The sequence below is a fragment of the Pituophis catenifer genome, unplaced genomic scaffold (genome assembly GCF_029215685.1).
Source record: "Pituophis catenifer annectens isolate HBS135680 unplaced genomic scaffold, rPitCat1.0.hap2 SCAF_1, whole genome shotgun sequence".
Classification (NCBI taxonomy): Eukaryota; Metazoa; Chordata; class Lepidosauria; order Squamata; family Colubridae; genus Pituophis; species Pituophis catenifer.
In genome coordinates this window covers 348278579-348295857 of record NW_027256881.1, presented here as the reverse complement: position 1 = coordinate 348295857, position 17279 = coordinate 348278579, and the positions used below count along the sequence as shown (strand labels likewise).

General features: G+C 42.0%; 1 pseudogene; it reads left to right on the top strand.

Moving 5' to 3' along the window:
• The first annotated feature begins 3482 nt into the window (after nt 1-3482).
• Nucleotides 3483-11377, top strand: LOC139312563 (vomeronasal type-2 receptor 26-like; annotated as a pseudogene).
• Nucleotides 11378-17279: the final 5902 nt, after the last annotated feature.

Sequence of the window (17279 nt, the reverse complement as noted above, 5' to 3'; positions counted from 1 at the left end):
CCAGATCTGAATTGTAGAGAAAATATAGTAAGAAACAAGAATTTCTAACTAATGCAAAGATTGGCCTCATTTATATTTGTCTTTCAGACATATTTAGAATCTGATTTAAAAAAAAAATGGTTAAGAAGAAGGAGGATCTTGTCCATTAAAGAATTCCTTATCAAGTTCTACAACTGGTTACATGTCAGGTCTCATAGATCTCTATCGGGAAAGTACCATTCTGGTGGGAGGGGGAGGCTTGTGTGAGATTCTTTGTGCAGGGATTCATTTACTTTGCTTTGCTGTACCTTGTGGGAAATAGGGAGGGGGAAAGGAATGTGCTTTGAGCCATCTGCTTTATCTCACCACTAGAGAAAGTGAAATTGAAGCACCTGGGAATTGACAGTTATCACCATCTCTACCTGAGGTTCTCAAAACATCTTCGCACTTTGGGATTGGCTCAATGTTGAACTGGACATTGGGAGGGGCTTTGCTTGTAGCAGTTTAGCCTAATGCTTTGAGTGGGAACCTTTAGTTCCTGCCTATATCTCCTTTGCTATCACCGTCTTTCAATAAAAGTTCCCTTTCAAATGATAATTGTTTCAAGAGTTCTGCTTTTTTGAGAAGACTGGCGAGGCAGGACCTTACATGACAATTTACCTGTGGTCAGCAACGATCCTCCAGTCTTTGTTTATCATGTTTTCAAAGTGTCCTTAGTGATGTCCAGAGCCCTGATTTGATGGGAAGCTTTTTCATAAAGATGCGTTTATTATTACAAGGAGAGAATTTTCTCATTTTATTCCTTTTAATTTAGTTCATTTTTAAGCTAGTATTTTAAAGGGATGTGTTCAGTATTCATGTTTTTAAGCAAATATGGTTGTTCCCTTAGATATCTGAGGCATTATAGAATTACCTACCACTATTCAATGATTTTTGAAATGGTGGAGTTTAAATCTCTCTCACATCCAGATCTGCTATACTTCCTTGTCAATGTCAGGCAGAATTTTCCTGAGATGGATAAGCAAAGTATGTCTTAACTGTTTCCATTATATAAATAACCGCTCATGATATTTCATCTCTTGGACATCCTTGGTGAATGAAGGTGGTCTATGAGATCTTTGTGCACAGAGAGTCTGCAAAGGAATAATTTGACCCAGGATCACAACATAATTTTCTTAATGGGTATCTGTTACTAGCAATGCCATCCAGAGCATGAGAGTCATCTCACCTTCTTAATGTAAGTCAGGAGGCATCTGTCAATCACCCAGTCCTGTGACATGTAGTTATTTAAAGGTGATAACCAGCACCTTGAATGGTGCCTTGGGGGAACCTGGGGGCTACTGCAATTTATGCTATGGAAGTTTGAAATGGGTGAATCTAGAAGGGTCCAATATTGTGGGCTTCATTTTGGACCAGCTGCAGTTTTCAAGGGGTCTTCAAGGGTAGCCCTAATGCAAGAACATTGCAGCCTGAAACAGTAGAGAATGTTCACAGCTCAGGTTTAGATTGTGGCAGTGGTTTGTTTTCCAATGAGATTTGATTATTGGTTTTCCGTCCTGCATTTCATTCCACAGTGGTTTTTGGATGGAGGGGGCCTGAAGGATTAAGCAGTCGTAATAGTTACAAAAACATTACAATTGGTTCTTGTTGAGCAATGATGATGAAAAAGTAACTTTGCAACTTATCACATTGACAACATTTGAATGTTTGTAAAGCAAACAAAAACTGAAGTCATAATTCTTGCAACAGTTTCACTTGGCAAACACTTCCGACATGATTTTCAAAGCAGCCACCACTGATCCCATTTAATTATGGTCACTTAGAAAATAGTGAGCACTTCTGTAATTGTGCCATGCAGCTGTGTTTGATGGTTGATGACATTGTAGACCACCAAGAGGTCATATTGAGCCAGAATGGATGCACTGGCCTCATCCTGCTCCTTCCAAAGTTCATCTAAAAGTGCAACCCATGTCATTTCCATCCCATTAAAGGCCTGAACTTTCACCGAAATCAGGATTTATCAAAGTTCCACTAAAATTGTCCAGTATGGTAGGACCCAGGAATTGTTTCTTGAATATTAGCCAAACCAAGTAATCCTTCATAGGTGGGTGAACACACCCATCTTTCCAGGATGAATTCATGCTGGGTATCTCTCAACTGTAGCTTTGTTCCCAAGAACTCCTGACTTTCTGCCTCCACTCTTCCACCCCTCTTGCCTCCATCACCTCTGTTGCTCTCATGCAAGTTGACTCTCCACTGCTCAATTTCGTTCTGTTTAACAAACTTAACCTGTTGGAGGAGTGGCAGAACCTGGGCATGGTGTTAAAAGAGGAATCAGCCTAAAGTCTCTACATAGCCACAAATAAACTAAGTCCAATCTCTCATGAATTCCATTCACCCTTATGTAATACCAAGATAGTGCTAAACATTAATAGAGAAAGTTACTGCTTGTATGATGAGAAATTAATCAGTCTAGTTGGAAGTTCATGTCTGATCCAAATGTTTTGCACCTGACAGAATATTTACAAAGACCTAGCTGGCCAAAGTCAAGGCCATCGCCATAGAAACCAGTAATGACCAGAGGGAGTGACTTCTACGACCCACAAAATTGATTTGTTGGGGACTGTGACTGATGACACACCTTGGGGGGAGGGGGAAACAGGGTCAGAGGCAAGACATAAATTGAGTGAAATTGGCTTCACTTGGTCCGTGCTGACATGATGCACCTAATAAACAACTGGATTTTTCTTGAAACTTTGCTTGAGGCTCCTGATCTTATTGGGCATTGGTCGGAAACTTGACAGCCAATCCGTCAGGCTGATTGAAGAAAGGGGATCTCTTGGGTATTCTGGCATTGGGACGAAGCCTATACCACTTACTACCTTGAAAGGGGTTAGTTCCGTGCTACTGTGAACAGCATTATTGTACCCGACCTCAGCGAATGGCAAGAGGTCTGCCCAATTGGACTGCTGGTAGTTCACGTAACACCTCAGGTATTGTTCTACCATGGCGTTCAGTCTCTCTACCCTCCCATTGTTGGTCAGATGAAAGATCAAGCTAAGGCCTTGGGATGACCCAATGGACTGCAGGAACTCCCTCCAGAATTTAGCCATGATCTGCACTGTGATTTATTTGTTATTTATTTATTGGTTCGATTTATATGCTGTCCTTCTCCGGAGACTCAGGGCAGCTTAAAATGCGTTAAGCAATAGCCTTCATACTTCTGTATATACCTGCTTAGTATACCTGCTTTTGGCCCCCACTAAGTAGAGACTTATTCTCCAAGCAGGCACACTTCTTTCTTGAGATAGGTACCATTCTGCTCCTTGAGCAGAAACTATTAGTCCAGGAAGATCCTAGAGTGAAGAAGAGTCCTAAGCATTACAGTTCAATGTCATGATGAACCAAAGATGAAAAATTCCACTTCTGGGAGAACCAATCATGCACAGCTGCCTGTTTTTGCTAGGATTCAAACTGAGACTCTCCCTTCCCATCCAACCTTCATGCACGAGGGCAAAACCTTCATAGTACCGCTTGGTCAATCGGTGGTTGTACAACTGAATATCATCAGCATACAAATGATACCTGACCTCAAACTGAAAAAGCTTTCCAAATGGATCCTGAAAGTCAATGGATTTTGCTCAGTCTCACTCCTGCAACCAACACTGAATGGAACCACCTTCAGGTGAAGGAGAGACTCACCTAACACTATATACCCATCCTTTGTTATCCTAGTTTCTGATTTCATCCACTACCATGTGGTTATTAAAAAATGGTTACTCCATCCAAGCATTGGCATGACTGCTCACAGTAACAAGGGGACAACTGATAGTTGTATGCCACCAAACCCCATGACTCTCACACTAGCTGACCAACTATGGCCCAGGCCAAACTCCATCTTGTTTCCAGGGGGTCAGTTTCATGGAGGTCAGATTCACAACTTCAGCATGACTCCCTCTATCCTGTGCATTACAAGACACATAAACATGTTTTTCCATTCTGGTGAATGAGAAGCTATTGCTCCATAGGTAGAACAATTGCTTTTCCTTGCAATTATCAGAAGTACAGTAATTCATAGTGTGTCCCCTGTGGATTTCTCAATACAAAATCTTACAAAATCAACCCTGCTTTAAAAAATAATATCTCTGAGTTCTTAAGATGAAGGCAGAAGATGTCACCTTAGGCTGCCTTGCAAAGAGCTAATTCCTGGGTTTCAGGAGACTTGAATGCCTTTGTTTCCTCTATGCTCATGGCCCAAACACAGGTAAGATGAAGCATTGTTGCTATAAATTTATCCTGGTGCCATCCAGGTGGCACAGGTGGTGTCTGCTGTACTAATGTTCCAGTGAGATTTCAGGAGCAACCTTCAAATGAGTTTCTGCACAAAGTTTCTTTTCTGTTCTAGGAGGGAAGAAGACAAGAAAGATGGGGCAGGAGTCATGCTACTGCTGATGCCGTTCCTGCTTCTATCTCCAACTTCTCTGAAAAGACTGCAAACCATATGTGTGTGAAGAAAGACTGGGCAGGAGTTATGCTACTTCTGCTGCTGATGCTCTTCTGGCTCCTGGCTCCAACTACAGCAAAGAGGCTGCAAACCATGTGTGTGTTCAGGGATTATATCGATTTAGATGGAAGCTACTACAGGCCTGGTGATCTCGTTATTGGTGGGAATTTGCCCTTGGGAAGCATTAACAAGTCTCCTGTCCTAGAGTTTAATAGAGTGAAGCTTGTTTTTAAAAAGGGGTAAGTTTCAGCTGAAGGGGAAACATGGAGATAAATTGTTTCTTTGCTTTACATTCAGGGACTTTTTTCAAAAAATACTTCTAGTGTTTTGTACTGTTCTGGTGTAGTGCATATTTTGTGCTTTTCTCGATAAATTAGGAAACTCTTCAAATAGGCTGGAATTCTCAATCTCTTCATCAGATAGATGATAAGCAACAAAAATGAAGAGGGAAGCTTTGCTGGACTAGTGAAGAAGTCAAATTATAATATTAATCTGAACAGTAACTTTTGGAAGAAAATTCAAATAAAAGCTCACACGCTTCAATTGTTCAGGAGTTACAAAAATCTCTCTCAGTGTTGGAATCAGCATTGCTGATGAATAGTGACCTTCAGTAATTCTATGAGGTGACCCCCACTGTAGTCCTCTGCTCAGCAATCCTTACCACACCTGAAGAAGCTGCTCCAAGAGAGACCTTAAATAATTACATTGAAAGTGAAGCAGTTGGAAAGGATTACAGCCACCGCAGCAAAGTGAATATGGCTGGGATGATAGAGAGTATAAAACAGTCCGGATATCTATGGAAAGACTTGTTTCCTTTCTCACAAAGTCATCCAAGTTTAGCCAAGGAAAATCCTTTGAAAAAAACCCAAACCCATGGAAATTTGGGAGTTTCTGCCTTCAAAAGTCCCCCCAAACATTAAAGCAAATTCTAAAGCCATGCACAAGCTTTCTTGTAATGTTTGCCAATGTTTTGCTCACTACAGATTCATCGCCAGTAACTACCAGCAGTTCCTTGCATTGATTTTTGCTGTCTCCGAGGTCAATAAGGATTTTCTTCTGCTCCCCAACATCTCCCTTGGCTTCCACATCCATGGCCATTACCAGACTGTGATAGTTATTTCTTTAAACAGCCTCTCCATGCTCTCCTCACGAGGCCAAGTGGTTCCAGGGTACAAATGTGACCTGCAGGACACTCTGCTGTCCGTCATTGGTGGTCTCAGTGCTAAGTCCTCAAGGCAGATGGCCTCCATCTTCAGCATCTTCAAGGTCCCACAGGTAAGAGAGCTCCCTTGGATACAATATGGATAATTCAAAGATGAAAACACACACATAAGCCAAGAGGAAATTAAAAGTAGTTTGGGGGAGGCACATCATGAGCCTGTGGCTCTTCATTTATTCTTCATTAAAGAGTAGCCATCATTTTAGTGACATTTATTCTCTGTATCAGGTTGTTGGTTTCTTCTCTTGTCTTCTGACATATCACAATCAGTCAAGATGTGTAAGTGGTGACTCTCCCTAAGAAGGAAAGGAGATTAAGCTTGGCAGGTTGACTGGTGGAGCAAAATCCACACAATGGTGACTCCTAAAGTTGCCCTAAGACTTTACTTTGTCTTTGAAAGATGAATCTCACTGTTTTTCAGCTTGGTGTTGGCTTTGAGTTCTCTCAGGGAGAGAGAAGAGTTTATCCTTCCTTCTTCTGGATTAATCCCAAGGAATCTCCTCAGTATGTAGGTCTAGTCAAACTACTCCTTTATTTCCAGTGGAACTGGGTTGGGCTCCTGGCCCCTCAAGATGAGAGGGGAGAACGTTTCATCTCAACTCTGACACCAATGCTCCAGGAGAAGGAGATCTGCCTGGCCTTCACTAAAAGGCTGAAATCACATGATTTTGAGATTATATTCAAAAAATTACTTCTCAATTTCCAGACTTGGTCAAAAACTGAAGTGATTATTCTCTTTGGAGACCCCAGTTGTAGTTTCAGTGTACAGACAATTTTGTCTCTCCATAAAAAATTAAAGATAAAAACATTTCAGAATGTTTGGATCTTAACCTCCCATTGGAAACTTAGTGCAAGGGAATCTAAAAACAGCTTGCAATTTCTAAAGACTTTCCATGGAGTCTTGCATTTCAGGGACCACACCGGGGATGTCTCAGAATTCAAACATTTTCTTGTGTCTTTAGACCCCTTGAACCCACAAGGGGATGTATTTCTCCCTCTATGGTGGGAAAAGGTCTTTCGCTGCAAGATTCACCAACCAGGAAAGATCCTTCCAAAGGGGGAAAAACAATGTACAGGAAAGGAGAATCTGCAGAATCTGCCCAATTACATTTTTGAAACAAGCATGACAGCTGAAGGTTACAATATCTACAATGCCATTTTTGCTGTGGCACATGCTTTACATGCAAAGTATGGACCCAGAGCCCAGCCAACCATGATGAGGCTTGGAAAGAGGATCTCCAAAGTCCAGTCATGGCAGGTAATTTCTGTGCCTTCCTTAGAAAGGAAAACATATTAAAACAATTATTAGAAAGAGATGAAATAAGAATAATGTTTTGTTGGAAGAGTTTGGGGGGGGGAGAAGAGAAGTAAACCAAATGAGCTCTCCATAAGATCCATAGAAGAAAGACCTTCATAAAGTCCTGAAAGGCTTCAATGGTTGCCAGAGTTTCAGGAGGTAACCATGACAGGGAGTAGATGTCAGCTGAGAGCAAAAGAACAATCTGGCTGTGTTTGAGAAAGAAGCTTCCAGAAGTCAGTAGAAGTCCTACTTGAGACAGTTGCATAACAACCTCCGTTTCCCTCAGCATATAACCCAAATCCAACTTGTAGAAAGACACTCAATTCCTTTTACCCTTGGTTTATGTTTCTATCAGTTAACATCTTATTTGACCCCACCCAATTTGTCCAGTTTTACATTTATTGTACTGCTCAGGTTGTAGTGTGAATGCAGCAAATCTTGGTTCACCTGAGCACATAAAGCAGGACTCAAAATAGTCTTAATGGGTTGTTTGTCTCAAACACATCAGACTTTTCTGCATTAATGGATAGACATTGAACTTCTCTGAACAGTGAAGAGAAAAACCAGGGCAAGCCTTTCCTTTTCCTTGATGTCCATTTCATCAGACATTGTTCTTGCTCTGTTCAATTCTCAGGCAGAGACAATCAGAGGAATTGTACTCTGTTCTCATACAAATTATTTCATTGTTGCTAAAGTGAATTTATCGGTTACAAGACCCCAGGACAAAGTAAATATTTAAAACTACATGTAATCAAGTATTACAGGAGGAAAACCATATACAACCTCGTAGACGACCCTCATTCTGTCAAAGATCTTGGAGTACTCATCTCAAATGGTCTAAGTGCCAGAGCTCACTGTAACAACATTGCCAAAAAAGCATTAGTTGTTAATCTAATCTTGCAAAGCTTCTTTTCTGGTAATATTATAATGCAAACTAGGGCATACAAAACCTTTGCTAGACCAATTCTTGAATACAGCTCATCTGCCTGTAATCCGCACTGTATTTCAGACATTAATACAATTGAGCGAGTCCAGAGATATTTCACGAGAAGAGAAGTCCTCCACTCCTCTGCTCACAACAGAATACCTTATGCTACCAGGCTCCAAATCTTGGGATTAGACAATTGAGAACTACACCAACTTCAGTCTGACCTAAGTATAGTATACAAAATTATCTGCTACAATGAGCTGTCAATGACTACTTCAGCTTCAACCACAATAATACATGAGCACACAATAGATACAAACTCAAGGTAAACCGCTCCAAACTCAATTGCAGAAAATACGACTTCAGCAACAGAGTGCTCAATGCCTGGAATGCAATACCTGACTCTGTGGTTACTTCCCCAAACCCCCAAAACTTTAACCTTAGATTTTCTAATGTTGACCTCACCCCATTCCCAAGACATCTGTAAGTGGCGTGCATAAGCATACCAACAAGCCTAATGTCCCTGTCCTAATATTCCTTTTTATTTAATCTTTTCATGTATCCAAATTCTGTTTATACTTTTACCTGTTATCTTATATAAGATTGAAAAATAAATAAATTCAATTAATTAATTTAAAAAATATGATTAATTTTGAAATGTGGCACTAAAATCTTTCAGTGTACTTATTCTGATAAAGCTGGATTTGAAGAAACCATGATACAAAGGACCAAAGGAAAACCATTTGTAGTTTCAGAGTTAAATATTTGGTGTTACTGCAGATTCCTCAGTTCTCCACCAAGAGAACTCCTCTAGCTTTTCAGACATGAACTCATCTTCTCAAGATGGTCACCATGTTCTGATAGAAGCCATAACCATAGCTCTAGCCCAAATACTCCTATTTCTGAAGGTCTCCTTTTTTTCAGATTCTTCCCTATTTGAGGAATGTGCAGTTCAACAACAGTGCTGGAGAGGAAGTCTCCTTCTCAGAAGATGGACTGGGATTTGCTCGTTATGATCTTCTTAACTGGGTTTTCCTCCCCAATCAATCTTTTCTCCCCAAGAAGGTTGGGCAAGTAAATCCTGAGGCTCCCCCAGGACAAGATTTCACCATTAAATCTGATGGAATTGTCTGGGGCACAAAGGTGAGCTGCAAGGAAATGTTGTAAATTCAAGGAAAGATTCATTCTCTTCTTGAGATGTACAACATCTTTCTAACTGGAAAAATAATCAATTGAGTCAGAAACCTTGGCAGTCATTTGGTGTAAAATCAGCTTTGCGTGTAACACGTTTGATGCCTGATTTGTGTCATTCCACAAAGGGTTAGCCTTGGGAACAATGTCTGCTTGAAATGCAGGATGCAATTACAGCAAGCAACAGTGATTTCCATGGACCATTGATGCTCAGTGTATCCTCATGGTTCTTTTTTTTTAGAAATGTTGTAGTTCAGTCACAAGCCTTCCTCTACAGGCTGAGATCCCAGTTCCAATCTCCAACATCTGATGGTAGGTTGGGAGTGCCAATGGCCTGAATCCCCCAGCAGTTGTTCCTGGTTTTTGATAGATGGTGGCAATCTATTTCCTAAGAAGAGAATCTGAAAATAGAAGTAGGAATAAAAAAGGGAAATAGGAATGAGGGAAAGAATGAATGCAGCAAGTTCATTGCTTAAGTAATTTCAAATATTCCTCTTTCAGACCATCCCATTTGCCAGATGTGGCACAAAGAGGTGCCATGAAGGAGAGAGGAGAAGAGTTCCAGAGGGCAAGCCAGTTTGCTGCTACCAGTGTGACCCTTGTCCAGAAGGGACATTTTCAAATCAGACAGGTAGAGCAGACTTCAAAAGTAGATCTTCCAAGATCAAAGAAGACATTCATTAAATCTATTTTCTTTATTGTGATCATTTTTGATATGATTGGCATGCACTCATATTTTTCACTAGAACTTTTCAGTTGATGGATCTAAATTGCCCTGGCCACAGAAGTCGCCTTTCCCAATCCTCAGCAGTTCCATGCAGGATAGTTTTAGAGCAGAATCTCCAACTTGCATTTCAACTCCTCCCGTAATATCTGATTGTGAAATCCAAATTCTAATCTTTTCCTAAGGAAGTGGAGTTTTCAGTCCAAGCTTTAATTCTTATTACTTAGGGCATGCTTCATCCATCTAGACTATCAAACTCTGAGGAAATAGAACTGCCGGAGAAAGAGGAGATTCATCTATCAGTGTCTCTTTGATAGAGTAGGAGCGATCAAGTAAGTTTGAATGAACACATTTGAAGCACAAAGCAGAGAGGTTAAGGCAAGGATAATGTACACATAAACAAAACAGCAACATTCCTGGATAACAGGTCTATCGATCTTCTGTGGGTTCCATTATAAAGTAGGGGAGAAAACAGGCAGCAATCTCAAACTGAAAGCCACATTACTCATGGAAGTGCATAGTGAATGGATAGCTAGAACTGAACTAAACCTCGCCACTGGCAAATGCAGCATGATTTACTTGAATGAATGAATTCTTAAACAAAGATTCTTGATTTCAGATGCTGCTCACTGTGAACCCTGCCCAGAAAACCAATTTCCCAACAAGGACAAGGACCACTGCATTGCCAAGAAGATGCACTTCCTTGTCTATCAAGACACCCTGGGATACACTTTAGTTTCTCTCACTCTTTTTCTCTCTGTGAGCACATCTGCAGTCCTGGTGATTTTCTATAAATATCATGACACACCGATTGTTAAGGCCAACAACAGAGAACTCACCTACATCCTCCTGGTCTCCCTCCTGCTCTGCTTTCTCTGCTCCTTCCTCTTCATTGGTCAACCTGGGAAGGTCACCTGTCTTATACGACAATCTGCCTTTGCCATTCTTTTTTCCCTGGCAGTTTCCTCTGTGTTGGCAAAAACTGTCATGGTGGTTCTGGCCTTCATGGCTACCAAGCCAGGGAACAAGACAAGGAAACTCTTAGGAAACCATAGGAAACTATGACCAACTCCATTGTCATAGCCTGTCCTCTGGTCCAAGCAGTACTTTGTGCCACCTGGCTGACAACTTCTCCCCCATTTCCTAACTTGGATTTCCACTCCTTGTTTGGAGAGATCATCTTGGAATGTAAGGAAGGTTCAGCTTTAATGTTTTACATTGTCCTCATCTATCTAGCTTTTTTGGCCTTCATCAGTTTCACAGTGGCATTTCTAGCTAGGAAATTGCCTGATAGTTTTAATGAAGCCAAGTTCATTACTTTTAGCATGCTGGTCTTTTGCAGTGTTTGGATCACCTTCCTCCCCACCTACCTGAGCACCAAAGGAAAATCCATGGTGGCTGTGGAGATCTTCTCCATTTTGGCCTCTGGGGCTGCTCTCTTGGCCTGTATTTTTTTCCCCAAATGCTACATTATTCTGATGAGGCCCGATCTGAATTGTAGAGAAAATATAGTAAGAAACAAGAATATCTAACTAATGACGGGATCTGCTTTTTATATTTATATTTCTCTTTCTGGCATGTTTAGAATATGATGATTTCTAAAAAAAAAATTAATGACTTCAAGGAGGAATTTCTCCATTAAAAAATTCCTTATCAAATGCCACAATTGGTTAAAATTTACCTGTGATCAACAGCAGTCACCCAGCCTTTTGTTTATCATGACTTCAAAATATCCTCGTGTTGTCCAGTGCCTAATGTTGATGGAAAACTAGTTATTAAAGATGGATTCATTATTTCAGGGAGGACATTTTCTCATTCCATTCTTTTTAATTTAATTATTTTTTAAAATAGTGTTTTAAAGAGTTGGAATCAGTGTTTTTAGGCCTATATGGTTGTTTCCTTAGACGTCTGAGGCTTTATAGAGTTCTCTGCCAGTATTCAGTTCTTTTTAATAACATCTCCCTTTCCATAAAATGGCCTCTCATATGGGAAATAGAAACAATGGAGGAATGTGTGCTAACTGGCCCATAAAATAGCAATTCTCTGGCTTTCAATAAGCTTTATCAACATTTCTATGGCAACGTAACTGATATACTTTTTTATTAAGAGAATATTTCTCTGTTGAAGATAATAACAGTAGAAGAGTGGCAACATAATTGATAGTTTGTTAATTATGAATAGGTATGCTTATACCACCTTATGCATAAATCATTTTCTCCTTCTTTCTCAAATGTATAAATATGAGTGCATCCATTGGTCTCCAAGAGTTCCTCCCACTATTCTCTGGAGAAAACTTACCCTGGGCACACTCTTAACAAGCAATACTGCTGTGAGAATTGATTATTGATTTTTGGTCCTGCATTTGGAGCCTGAAGGCTTAATCAGTTGTAATAGTTACATAAACATGACAGATAGTGCTTGTTTAGCAACAATGATGAAATAGTAACTTTGCCACCAGAGACAATGACTGAATGATCCAAGGACAGAGGCATGGGAATAGAATGCAAAGGGCCACCAAATAAGCATCAAACTTTAGAACTATTACCAAAACAACTAATTTTAACCTCATTGGACACTAACAAGATGACATGTGGGAGTAGGGAAAATTAATGGTTTATACAGAAATCTTCAGATCTGGCTTTGCTTACGCAGTAACCACTTGACTTTTAGTAAAAGTATACCCAACTCTACAGATAGAGTCAAGGATTTTTCTTTCCTAAATGTCTAAGCTGGGACAGGCCTGACATTCTGTCCACCAGCAAGGCCAGCAAAGGCATTATGCAACCGGTGGTCCCAACTGGAGAGCCATAGATGATGCTTCCTAAATTAAAGGCTCTGTCACTCCAGGAGAGATTGAATTTTTCCCCCTCCCAGATAGTTGTATGGAGAGCACAGTCCTGCCCTGCATTGACAGCAGGCTACAGCTTGTGGGCCCCTCTTTGCAAACTGCACACCTCAGGCCATGGAATTGATCAGCAAACCGAAGCACTGAATTGGCTGCTGAATGGTGGGAACAGAAGCTGTCTGGCCCATGTGCTCACCCTTAGCATTGAACCAAAGTGGGGCAGCTCAAAGGGAGTCAAAAGGCCATCATGATCACTCCTGCCACAGCCTGGGGTATCCAGTTTGCAAAGAGGGGAGCATGAACCGTAGCAGCTAGGGAGGGGTGAATGCCATGGGTCAGCTGGGGTGAGGGGGCTGAGATGAAGTGGATGTAGCCAATTGTCCTAGACTACACATTGACAATGTTCACAGGTCTATAAAGCATAAAAAATGATATAATTCCATAAGTGATGGGACAGATTCACTTAGCAAAAACTTCCAGCATGATTTTGGTAGCAGCCACCAGTGGCCTCATTCAGTTGTGGTCCCTTGGAATATGGTGGCCGCTTCTGTCATTGCACCAGGTGGCCCTGTGACAAAGTGATTCGTTCTGCTTCCCTCTGGCTGTTTGTGCAGCATTGCAGAAAACTCTGAAGCTCCAGCGAAGGGGAAGTTTCAGGTGGGGATCAACAACGGTGATTTCATTTATTTCTTTTATTTTCTGAGTGCAGAACATCTTACAATAAAAGGAGAAAATGTCCTATTTAAAATTGGCCTATTGATCTAAATAAACCAAAAACCAAAAACTATACAATCAATATTAAACAATATTAAACACAGAAGGAGTTTAAAACCCTTATGTGACATTATACAGGCCATCCTCATTCAAAGTTACAAAGGCCCTGAAAAAAGTGACTTATGACTGTTTTTCACACATCAGATCATTTGAGGGCTACTTGCAAAAAGTGGCACAAGGCAGAAATGGAATTTGAGGAATAATCTCAGGATATTAACTGCATTTTTTTTTTTTGGCAAGACTTGAAAATTTCTTTTTTTAAAATATATATATATATATATATTTATTTTTTTCCCAACATAAACATAAAATATATCTTTCAAGAGCGAAGTCTCGATCTGGTCGTAGATGGGTACAGTCGCTTAAATTTTCTTTTTTTTTAAAAAAAAAAAAAAAGACTCCATTCACAATTTCCCATTACATCTTCTAAGATTAAAAATCAAAACATAAAAACTTTTTTAACATAAATTCTAATATTTTGATCAGAACCATTCTTTTATATCACCACCAAAATTCATTTTTTAACCATTTATAGATTCAATTATATCTGGTTCTTTCCCAAATTCCCTTCATTACACCTTTTAAAACAATATCAAAGCATATTTTTTTTTAAAAAAAATATTCTAATCTCTTAATCTGATTATTTACCTTACAATTTTATCATCACACATCTTAATTTTAAATTGAATACAGCTCCTTTTTTATTTCAATTTATGCATGAAAATTCTATTTATATTTCTTAATATCTAGACCCTTGAAAGACTTGAAAATTTCTGTTGCTGTATCCTAAGGGTAGGAACTGTCATCCGGGTGTCTCTTTTGGTCTTTTGGGGTGCTGCTCCCCAAATTACCAGCTCTAAAATTCTTTTCTAGAAGATTCATTCACAGGACCAGTTGGGATCATTACTACTGTACCAGCCTTCCTGCTGCAGAGCAACCTCCGTGTCTGAGCCTCTGGAGGGCATTTCTCAGTTGACTGTGGGGTTCTCCAGGCTTATGGTCTTGAGAGATGTCCATTTGCCATCCCAGGGGCAGGCCTTAGAGGCATCTCAAAATGGCCACCATCATTCTTGACTCAACTCAAAACTGACCACTTTCAATCTGATCTGAGGAGGAGCTGTCCTTGTCATCTTGGTCCTGGCCAGTTCATGGCCTGATGACTTAGAGATTCTTTTATGCTGTTCCTCTCTGCAGGGAGGCCGGATCTCTTTGACCAGTCCACTCTTAGTGACTGATGGGGTTCCAGAGGGAACTGAGGATTATACCCCAGGCTCTGCTGTGTTGTCCTTCTGAAGCCTTGGCCATTAAATGGAATAGGAAAGCTATTGAGGCCTTGGATGGGATCACTTGCATGCAACTTCTCTTAGTCCATTGTTCCCAACATGCCCCAGGATTCAATTGAGGGAGCTGAAAAGGATCAAGAGACATCCAGGGTGGGCATGGCTGGATTGTTGCATCTGTCTGGATGGGTGTGGCCAGGGGGGACGTGGCCACGGTGGGCATTGCCAGCTCGATGTCCCTCACGTAAGGGGGCGGGACCAGAGTGGGTGCCAGGCCCTTATCCATTGGAGGAGCCTCTCTGACCCTCTCGGGCCATGTGGGCAGGCCCTGGGCAACAGGCACCCAACCTTGAACTCCCAGAACTGCACGGCCAAGCCCCACTTCCCTGAGGGGATGGCTGGGCTCACTTGCCTCCTGATCCAGGCTGCTGCTGTGCTCACTCTTCTTGCCCAAGCTGGGCTTCCTGGGCTGGGGGGAGATGGGGGGTTGGGGGCTCCTGCTGGAGGGGGCTTCTGCTTTTGGTGCCAGTGCTTGAAGTCAAGGCAGAGGGCAAGGTGGGTGTGGTCTGCCTGCGGGGCCCTGATACACACAGGTGCAGAGCATGTGGGTCAGCACTGGGGCTGGCCGTGGGTTGGGAAGAATGGGGAAGGGAGTCCCAGCTGCCTCTTGGGGATGCCTCTTGGTCTCCCAGCCCTACCCATAAACTGGGGTCATTGTGGGTGGGATGGTGGGGGGAGGCTCATCCCACATGTCTGGTGGAACTGGAGTAGGAGAGTTGGACGGCACATGCTGAGCCCCATGGCGACAGCACCAGCAGCAGGTGGAAGCAGATGCATGGAGAGAGGCACGAGATTTGGCCTGCAAGGAAGCCACCTAGCCACCTGCCCCATCCCAGCTGGGATGTCCGCGGGGAAGCAAAAACAAATGGTGGGACAGAGTGGGTGGGTGAGTGGGTGGCTGCTGGTCCATTCTCCATGCCAGATCACATGCCTCCGCCCCATACCTCTGCCTCCACCTGCTCCTTGGAGGGCCGGCCTGGTGGTCCCAGTGCTCCAACCCACCTGCACAGCATGGATTGCAGAGTCCCACTGTGTGCCAGTTGGATGTGGTTACTGCCAAACACTATTGGCCCCCATGTTCTCACCATTTCCTGTGGGTGCACCAGGGTGAGAGGGGCCTTGTGTTTGACATATCTGAGCTAGAGCTTCTATTAAGGCCTACCTCATGGCAGTACAAGGTGCAAACTTTCAATATTTCTCCATTCTTATTGCACTTCTTAGAGCACTGAATGAACCCTATGGACTTTTTAAAGATTATCCGGAACCTTCTGGGTAAGGGTCACATTTAGGATTTCCTTCAGGCATCACAGAGGAATTCTCCATGCAGCTGGTTGACAAAATTCCTTGGATCTGTTCCTTGTTGGAGACCAAGCATGGTATAGATCCTATAGAGATGGCTTGGGAAAGGATTTACCCAGTTATCTAGGAACAGTTTGGTCCTCTTGATCCCAAGGAAGTCAACAGAGTCCTTGGGATGTAGATGTGACCACCTTTGAACTAGATCCATGCCCCTCTTGGCTGGCCAAGGCCACCTAGGAGGTGACATGTGGGTGGATCCTAATGATGGTTAATTCATCCTTGAGGAAGAGGGTCTTCCCAGCATCATTTAAAGAGCTGCTGTTATGGCCTCTCCTCAAGAAACCTTTGGTAGACCCCACCATGTTGATTATTTCATCCAGTCTTCCACCTCCTGTTTTAAGAGAAGGTGATTGAGAAAGTGGTAGGGCTGCACCTTGAGAGGATCTTGGATTAAATGGATTATCTAGACTTCATCCAGTCAGGTTTCAAGCCCGATAAGGGACAGCAACACCATTAGTCACACTTTTGTATGATCACTGGTGGAAGCAGGACAGAGGTCATGGGTCCATTCTTGTCCTTGCAGTCTCTTCTATGGCTTTTGAATTTTTCGCTGGTTGATCTCCTGTGCCAGTCCCAATGGATCTCAAAGGAGAATGAGAGGTCTACCAGGCAGCCCCTGCCTTGTGAGATGCCAGAGGACTTGGTGCTCTCTTTGTTCCCATTTAACATCTACATGTTACCATAGAATGAGATATATCTGTATGCAGATGATACCCTATTGTACATCTGTGTCCCAGGTGAACTAACAGATACTATGGATGTTCCTTCATGGTGCCTGGATGCTGTGGGGATCTGGATGGGGAACGAAGGGCTTCAACTGAACCTTGATAGGATGGAGTGGTTGTGGGTGGGTGGGAGTTCCTCTAGCTGAGTGTTTATCATCTTTGGACATTAAGGGGTTGCAATGCTTCAGACTGAGCTGGTGAGAGCCCTCCTGGTCTCAGAACTCTTTCTTGAGGAACAGGTGACAGTTGTGACTAGGTGGTCCTTTGCGTAAATTCTTTTTTAAAAAATGTTTTTTATTTTAATACAAACATTCCATCTTTCATTAAACAGTGTGTCGTCTGGGTACAAATATTTTGTGCAATAAACATTAAAATTACAGCCATGTTCATT